The 10,000-nt window shown below is 36.2% G+C and overlaps 1 protein-coding gene across 2 annotated transcripts in view; it reads right to left on the bottom strand.

Moving 5' to 3' along the window:
- LOC144967284 (dual specificity protein phosphatase 14-like) overlaps window positions 1-9,081 on the bottom strand; it is a 47,334-nt gene extending 38,253 nt beyond the window's left edge. The window contains exons 1-2 of one of the 2 annotated variants that reach the window (XM_078904335.1): window positions 9,000-9,081; window positions 8,259-8,321 (exon numbers count right to left, since the gene is read on the bottom strand). The gene's annotated coding sequence lies outside the window, so the exon portion shown is untranslated. Of the gene's footprint in view, window positions 1-8,258; window positions 8,322-8,969 lie in introns of both variants that reach the window. The other variant, XM_078904336.1, reaches the window with a different exon arrangement.
- Between the last annotated feature and the right edge of the window lie 919 nt (window positions 9,082-10,000).

Consider the following 10,000-nt stretch of genomic DNA (forward strand, 5'->3'; position numbering starts at 1 on the left):
TTAGTGAATGTTGCGCTATAAAATAAACTCAAATTTTTGGGGGTTTTGTTTTTATTTATTTATTTCATTTACATCGCATATATCACGATAGTTGCTTTATACATTCAAAACTAGCCGCCACAATATAGATAGTATTCGCTTGGCTAAGAAGCTCACAACATTGCCATCCGGAAGTATAACGGACCAACAAACAAAACTATGTGTAACCATGAACTTTTATTGACTGGATAGTACAGTTAAGTGAGAATTACTCATAAACGTGGATGGCAACAAAGAAAAACAATAACAAATACCCGAGTGACGTCAACTTCATACTATCTATTATTACATCCATGCAGGCATAAGTGTTTATGCCAAATGGTAATACGAGAAATAATTTTCATAAATTCATACGTTGTGATGGTAATCATGATTGAATTTCCTGATTTAATTCGAGAAATCAGGACAATGATCGTACACGTGTCTGAATGGATTCGTGGTGTGCTAAATGATTCTTTGCGTTTAGGTAAAATACTCACAACATCCGCCAGTCGGATATAGATAGAATGAAGTTGACGTCGCACAGGTCTTTGTTATTATAGTTTTATTTTTTTTTGCCACCCACGTTTATGAGTAGTTCTCACTTAGCTGTATTAATAGACTATAAAAGTTCATTGTTACACATAGTTTTGTGTGTTGATCCATCATACTTCCGGATGGCAATGTTGTGAGTTTCTTAGCCAAGCGCATTCTATCTATGAACTTACCGACACATAAACTATGTGTATCTAACCTTAAACGTATATAGAATTTAGTGATATCTAGACACCAAATTGGCTGTCTAAATCAATAACAAAGAGCTGAATGACGTCAACTTCGTTCCATCTATAATATAATAAATTTGTTAGAGATGGAGTACTTACTACGTGTAAAACACTTAGCAAAGACAGAAATCTTATTTCATCACAAATGAACAGAGACAAAGAAGAGAAACCTTACCTCATCATAACTGAACAGAGACAAAGAAGAGAAATCACATTTTCAATTATCACTAAAATGAACAGAGACAAAGAATATGAATCACATTTCATCATAAATGAACAGAGACAAAGAATATGAATCACATTTCACCATAAATGAAAAGAGAAAAGAAAGAAATCACATTTCATCATAAATGAACAAAAGCAAAGAGATAAATCATATTTCATCACAAATGAACAGAGACAAAGAAAGAATACATTTCTCAAATGAACAAAAAAATCACATTTCATCATAAATGAACAGAGACAAGAAGAGAAATCACATTTCATCATAAATGAACAGAGACAAGAAGAGAAATCACATTTCATCAGAAATGAACAAAGACAAAGAAATCAATTATCAGAAATGAAAAGAAGAAAAATCAATTTCATCAAAATGAACAGAGAAAAAGAAGAGAATCACATTTCATCATAAAGAACGACAAAAGACGACATTATGGTAGAGAATGAATCATTCTCTATACAAGACAAATCACATTTCACAAACAAGGGACTCTTTCATCATATGGTTTTTTGCTTGATTGTTTTTTTTTATGTTGTTTTTTGTTTTTTTTGTTTTTTTTTTTGTTTTTTTTTTTTTAAAGTGCCGAGCCCTTCAGAGCGGTGGTCGAGTGCCGGAAGGTCCCGGGTTCGAGCCCCGCTTCAGGTACTTTGGGTTTTTTTTCCTTGGGCAAGATTAATAACCCCCAATTCGCTCACTTGGACAACATGGGTGATTCCAGTTGACATCAGACATCTTGTTTGATGAAATATCTATATTCCTTCATGGAATGCCTATGTAATGGTATCTAATACACTGAAGCAATTAAACCGCCGACTTTATGAAATGAAAGGGGCGGGGGGGGGGGGGGGATAATACATGAAGCATTGACTTTGATGAATCTGTGGAAATGCTCTATAGTCATGTTCGTATTCATTTATTTCGTTCCACATAGATTACATGGTTTATTTGTAGAGTAAGCTACCATAAGCTAATGTTAGGTTATGGACGGAAATAAATTGACGTCACTCAGCAGCTTCCCTGTTATTGTTTTTATACAGCCATATTAATGTTTAGTTCTCACTAAATTCTGGTGTATGACTGACTATAAACGTTCAAGGCTACAGACGGTTTTGTGGCGGTTATCAGTATTATACCTAAACGCACAGCATCAATAGAGTAGGTGGTGGGAAATAGCTGTTGTTCGACTTCCCATTCAGAATTCTTTGCTACATTCAAAAGTTTGCCTTAGGATGCACCCCCACCCACCCACAACCCCCACCCCCACCTTTTCCAACAAAAAAAAAAAAACAAAAAAGAGAGAGAGATAAAAGAGAGAGAGAAAAAATCAATAGGCAGAGAGTAAGGTCCTGTGAAACATTCTTGGATGGACAAAGTCACCATCGGCCCTTTACAAAACACAAAATAATGTGTAGTGTGTGTAAATGTTGGTGTGTGTGTTTGTATTGTGTGTGGGAGAGAGCAAAACCGTGGGTGGTTGTTTGTAGTTGTGTGTGGGAGAGAGAAACAGTGGGTGGTGGAAGGAGGAGAGAGAGAGAGAGAGAGAGAGAGAGAGAGAGAGAGAGAGGCGAAGCAGTGAGCAAGGCAAGGGTTAGGTTAGATAATAATATGATCAAGAACAGAATTATTGAATAATGACCAAAAGGAGAAGAAAATGAATTAGTGAGAGATTCTATTTATTGTAATTTAGTTAGTGAGTGACTAGATCAAGAAAAGAATGAGAGTGAATAAATGAAAGAATGAATATATGAATGAATGAATATATCCCTGAATGAATGTATGAATGAATGAGAGAATTAATGAATGAAGCATGCATGCATGACAGAATGAATGAATGAATGAATGAATGAATGTATAAATGAATGTATAAATGAATGATATGTGAATGAATGAAGGAACGAATGAATGAATGAATGAAGGAACGAATGAATGAATGAATGAATGAATGAATGAATGAATGAATGAATGGAAGGATAAAGGAATGAGTGGGTGAATGAATGAAGGAACGAATGAAAGAATGAATGAATGAATGAATGGATGAAAATCAATACAGGCCAAAGCCTTTTCCCCTTGTGATTGGTGGAGGCATAATTGCCCTCGAGGTGGGCACCAGATTAAAATCATGGGAGGAGGATTGGGGTTGGGGTAATACGTCTGGTGTGATGAGTAAAGCATCCAGCAAGCATTCGCTTTAAAAAAAAACTAGAACATTTATATACTCGCAATATCCACAAAAACGTGCTCAAGGCGCTTTCAAGGGCCCCTGGCCAACATCAACACTTAAAATGTAGGACGGGACTGTTAGGCGATATTACAATTTTTTTCGGACAGAGACACCGCTCTTAACGGCCAGGTACTCATTTTGCACCTTGGTACGGTGAGAGAACGTGAGTAAAGAGCCTTTTCCAAGGGCTCAACTATGCGCCGAGCGAGGCTCGAACCCAGGACCTTCCGGTCCGAAAGCGAGTATCATACCACTAGACCACATAGCGGACTTTAGATGATGTATCGGTCTTTCCCCGGTTCGAAACAAGTAGCAATTGTTCAAATCACGCCACACAAAACAAAAAGGGATGAACTGCGGTCCCATGGTTTTGTATTTAAGGGGACGTCTTAATTCTTTGCATGTCTGATACTGTTTTGGTGTCGTTGTTGTAATGGAAATATTCTCAAACCGACGCAAAATATTGACCATCAGGCCCATAATTGCGTTCGGTTATCAGACCTGAAAATATCTGCACCTAGCCTTCATGCCTTTGTCATTTAGCAAATTCGGCAAATTTGCAAAAATGTCATTTTGTTAATTTTTTTTTTTTTTTTTTTTTTTGTTTGTTTTTGTGTTTTTTTTTTTGTTTTTTTTTGGGGGGGGGGGGTAGTTGTTTAATTTTTTTCAGCTCCAAAATTTCTAAATTTACTTTTCATACAATTTGTGAATTGTGGCATTACACATTAAATCTGAAATAACATCGAGACTTTGTACTGACTCTTTAACAATGGAACCCATAGCAGCCATTGGGCTTCAGTAGAGAGTATATACTGAACATTTTTTTTTAAATAGAGCGCATATCCACTAAACGTGCTCAAAGCGCTTCACATGGGGTTTCTAGCCAACAGCAACACAACACCTAACATGTAGGACGAGATATTAAGACGCCTGTTTGGCGATATAACATCATTTTTACCCAACAGAAACAACGCTGTTAACAGCCAAGTGCTCATTTTACACCTGAGTACGATGAGAGTATGTGAGTAAAGAGGAAGGCGAATGTCATACAACAAAACGACATAGCCGCAATACCCAACAAAACCCAGTCTTAACGCCACAAAAAGGGGGGAATAAAATAAATAAGGGCACATTAACAGTGAGATAGAGATAAGTAGCTCGTTTGGTAGATGAAAGAACATAATTTGATGAATACATAATACAAGATGGGCGATTGGCTTGATAAGTGGATGGATGGACTTTTCCATGGAAAAGATTTGAACTGATTAGAAGATGGTTGGATGAACGAACATATTACGGGGAACCAGAAGCGTGGGAAGGAATGGCTTGGATCTACAACTTGGAGGAGCAAAATGGCCAAATGGATAACCGTTACAAAAGTCTCAGGAGAATCTGGGCTTGAAACTTGTTTTCGGCATTTTCATTTGCCCTTGAGCAAGAAACCATAGCCCCTACTGCTTGGTCAATATTTTCGAAAAAAGTTTCTTTGTTCTTTCTTTGGATCATCCAGGAGTGGAACAACCCCCCCCCCCCCCAATCCCCTTCCCCCAGAAATCCTAAATATAAATTGATTGATAGATAGATATATAGATAGATTGATAGATAGATAGATAGATAGATAGATAGATAGATAGATAGATAGATAGATAGATAGATAGATAGATAGATAGATAGATAGATAGATAGATAGATAGATAGGTAGATAGATAGATAGATAGATAGTAGATTTGAATGATAGAAATATAGATAGATAGATAGATATAGATAATAGATAGATAGATAATAGATAGATAGATAGTAATCTAGATAGTTATAGTAGATAGATAGATAGATAGATAGATAGATACATTAAAGGAATTTTTGTTGATTTGAATGAATACCAATCTGTTGACACCAAAGATATCCTGGGTAACAGCCATGGGTAATCATTTTATTTCATGTTCACGTTTTACATTCCTAAGATGTTTTACAGTACCAAGAATGGCACGATGATTAGAATGAAAGTAGGGGCATGTCAGTTGTGTCTCGATGCGGGCTCCACCAGGTAAATTATGAACATGTAATACTGGGTTAGGATAGATAGATAGATAGATAGATAAATAGATAGATAGATAGATAGATAGATAGATAGATAGATAGATAGATAGATAGATAGATAGATAGATAGATAGATAGATAGATAGATAGACAAACAGAAGACAGACAGATAGATAGATAGATAGATAGATAGATAGATAGATAGATAGATAGATAGATAGATAGATAGATAGATAGATAGATAGATAGATAAGATAGATAGATAGATAGATAGATAGATAGATAGATAGATAGATAGATAGATAGAGATGACTAGATAGATGGATAAATGGATGGATGGCTATTTTTGCTTTCACCGATGAGACGTTCAGTAAAATTAACAAGAATCTCGGATCGTTAACAAAACTAATTAAACCCTCTATTTATGTTGTCTGAAGATTATCGAGGATTCAATAAACGGAATAAACGTGATAAAACTATTATGACGTTTGGGTTTTCCCTCTAATCACAAACAAAACAAAAATAGACGTTTTCCAGATTAAACATCCTTTCCATCACAGCTCCAGTCTCGTCCTTTGTTTATAGTACCCGTGGCGTGGCCTTTCATTGAAAGTTAGGGACCGAGATGTGACAAAAATCAAGCGATTTTGATCGAGGACATTAATCGATTGGGCGACATTCATCTCAAAACTCTAACCCTGGTGTTGCGCTCTTTGGTAAAATATTTTACATGCATTAGCCCACTCAGGAGTGAACGGGTACCTGGCTATACGAATTGACGAATATTGTAAAAATGCTAGTTATAATAAATATGCCAAACCGGTGACTTGTAGTGTATGGAATTAAAATTTAGGCCCATATTGCTTATGGGGAGATAAGTAAGGCATTGTGAAGCGCAATGACTCCGTGATTAAAACCCGATAAATAAATTCACGACATAAATGCCATATATACTTATATTTATATTTATTTTAAAAGATTGTATAATACCTTAACAGCTGTGTATGCGTCAATCTTTTTAACATGTAACCCTACGTATCGATATGCAGGCCTGGCATCCGAACCCGCTTATGTGCCTAGTTTAACATTGTTGTAATGGACAATATTTTGAGTCACTTTTTGGATATTTCCTTTTACAACAATGAGTCCATATATATAAGGAATTGGGTTATCAGACCTACAAATAATTGTACGTGTACGTCGCTATGTACCATTATCATCACACACAAAATTACATCCGTCTGTAGCCATCTAATAATATTACAAAATGTATTCCCACCTGTATGTAACGAATTCGTATGTTTTCGAACCCTCGTATCTCAGTATATTTCTCTGACTTTCTCTTATTATTCCTTGCATCAATCTGTCCTATCATAAATATGAGAACTAAAGACCATCTCGATGAATGACTAGTTTTCACAGTCCCCAAAGAGTTCGCCATATTCAAGTACGGCTATGTGATCTAGTGGTATAACACTCGCTTTCGGGTCGGAAAGTTCTGGGTTCAAGCCTCGCTCGGCGCATAGTTGATTCCTTGGAAAAGACTCTTTACTCACATTCTCTCACCGTACTCAGGTGTAAAATGAGTACCTGGCCGTCAACAGCGTTGTCTATGTCGGGCAAATTGTAATATCGCCTAACAGTCGTCATGTCTCGTTCAACATGTTACGTGTTGCTGTTGGTCAGGGACCCTTTGTAAAGCGCTTTGAGCACATTACTGGATATTGCGCTATAAAAAAGCTCAATTTTTTTTATTGTTGTAATGGAAACACTCTCGAACCAACGCAAAATATTTTCTATTAAAATAATACGATGCCCATAATGGGGCTCGGTTATCAGACCTGGAAACGTGTGCACGTTGATTCTGGTACATTGTCTTACCATAATTTATGAAAAATGAATGATGACTATTTATTTATCGTGTGGGGAACTGGGCGAGAAAAACATACAACGCTTTCGGTCACATCAAAAATTATGGCATACAAGAGTGCTAAATGACACTCCAGAACTGGTATAAGCTGGTATGGATCGGTGACGTGATTTGCAAAAACCAACTCATAGAGATAAGAAAGAAAGAAAAACATAACTGAAGCGACGAAATTTGTTAGTCTTGTCAACGGAAGGCGTTAGTCAAGTATTTCATTACAACGGACGGACACATGAACAGATGGATGGATGGATGGATGGATGGATGAATTGATGTAAGGATAAAGGAATCATTGATTGCTGGATGATTAAATGGATGAATTGGTGGATGGATGAATGGATAGATTGATAGATGGATGGATGGATGGATGGATGATGGATGGTGGATGACTGGAATGATGGAGTGATAGGTGGATGAATGAATTGATGAATTGGTGGATGGATGAATGGATAGATTGATGGATGGATGGATGTCTGTTTGGGTGGTGTGATAGATGGACGGATAGATGAGATAGATGTGGAAGATGGATGGATGGATGGATGGATGAAATTTAGAACAAATTTTATGAATGAATGGATTAACATATGAATGGATGAGCGAATGGATTAATGAATGGACGAATAAATGAATGGATGGAGAGTTTGAAACATAGACCAAGAAGTTATTAACTTATAAGCTAGCTTACACTTATACCCTTAACCTATCAAAAAAATTTCAATTTACCAGATTTTATTTTTAAGTTTACGACAGAGACCAACAGTAAATTCGTTTTAAACGTGAAACCAACCAGATGTAATGCAATAATAATGTATCTAATAAGTATGTAGCCACTTACCGTCACGCACACACACACACACACACACACACACACACACACACACCAAATATAATGCTGACTGCTGACCACCACAACACTCCTTTCTAATTATACAGTCGTATACACACTGGAATTCGTTAGAAGCAAAAGAACAGTCGCTGCCTATTCGATTCAATTCAACAGGTAACACTCAAATCATGACGTCAACAAATCAAACCTTGTCTTCAGCCTACCTGAGCGCACGTCCTACGCACGAACATTCACTAGATTCCAATCGGTATCCAACAAATTCAACACTGAAAAATAGAAGAAGATAAAACAAAAAAAACCAATAACAAAAACTCGTATACTGATTGTATCAAAGAGAAAGGTTCATGAACTTTGTCTCTCATGAATATTTACTACTTTGCAGTGTGCAAATTTAACACATTTATGGTTGGAAAAGCCACGCGCTTTTAATTTTCTCACTTCGTGGAACAATTACAAATTTCAAACTATCTATCACATTTATTAGAGATCACTGCAGTTATTTGCAGGTCTGATAACCCAGCTCCTTATGGGCTCATTGTTGTAATGGAAATCTCAAAACAAAAAAATAAAAAGACGCGAAATATTGTCCAATACAACAATGTTAAACTAGACCCATAAGCGGGTTCGGATGTCAGACCTGCATATATTATGTACAAGTCGATTAGTGGTAAATAATATGTAAACGTAAATATAACTCTACTATTTATTCATCTAACTCTCTTAGGATCTACTACCAGTACAAATATCATTATATAATATAGAGTTATATTGTATATCTCCACATTCTTCTTATTACAACAAACACATACGATGCGACAAATGTGAATATTCGAGTATCTAAATAAAAATGTATAAGTCAATAAATAATGATATCATTATTATTATTATTTTCTGGAGAGAATGAACAATCCTACTATGTTAAAGAAAGCATTGTAATCACTCACTATAATCATCTATAGCAACACAACACTAGGCTATGTTTTTGTTTTCACTTCGCGTGAAGGGAAGGAAGGCAGGCAATTTTGAGAGATAAAAGAGTGGAGTTGGAGTGGAGGGGATTCCTCGCTAACACACACACACACACACACACACACACACACACACACACACACACACACACACACACACACCACATCACGCAGCAGCAGCAGTCGGTTGCAATATCTAAAAACTGCCAACTGATAATTGTCAATACATGACAAAGGTCAACCCTGCCAACTAAATGCTACTGGCAATAAAATCTTGGATGATTATTTAGTTTTTTTTAATAAAACATTTCCGGAATGCAATTTATGATTTGTTTTGAGTTAATATTATAAATTGTGTCTAAGCTATATTATTTTAATTCAAGGAACGGAATTAACGTCATTCAGCTATTTGTTATTGTTTTTAGACAGCCATTTTGGTTATTAGTTCTCACTAAATTATATCAATTAGACCATGAACGTTCAAACTTACACACAGTTTTGTGCGTTGGTACGTTATATATCCGACTGGCGGATGTTGTGAATATTTTTCCCAAGCGCATAACATCAATATAATGCAAGTTCATAAGAAAACAGCACGCCTCTATTAGTAAGAAATGGAACCAGCTCTATTGATGGAATGGGGTTAAGTCGACGTCATCTTAATTGCAGGTCTTATAACTCAAATTGATATGGGACGAATGGTATAAATGAACAAAAAAAAAAAAAAAAAAAAAAAAAAAAAAAAACTCAAATCAACGCAAATTATTTTCCATTACAACAATGTTAACTCAACCCACCATTGCATTCGGTTATCAGTCCTGCGAATATGTACACGTTGGGTTAAATAAAATGTTCTACTCTTAGAAAACTGCGACCATCACACGAAACCGTGTATAATAATGGTAAACAATTATAACTTAAAGGGGGGGGGGGGGGGGGGGGGGGGCGAAGTGGCCGAGTGGTTAACGCAATGCACT

The sequence above is a fragment of the Berghia stephanieae genome, chromosome 3 (genome assembly GCF_034508935.2).
Source record: "Berghia stephanieae isolate SIO BIC M18660-M18661 chromosome 3, UCSD_Bste_1.3, whole genome shotgun sequence".
NCBI lineage: Eukaryota > Metazoa > Mollusca > Gastropoda > Nudibranchia > Aeolidiidae > Berghia > Berghia stephanieae.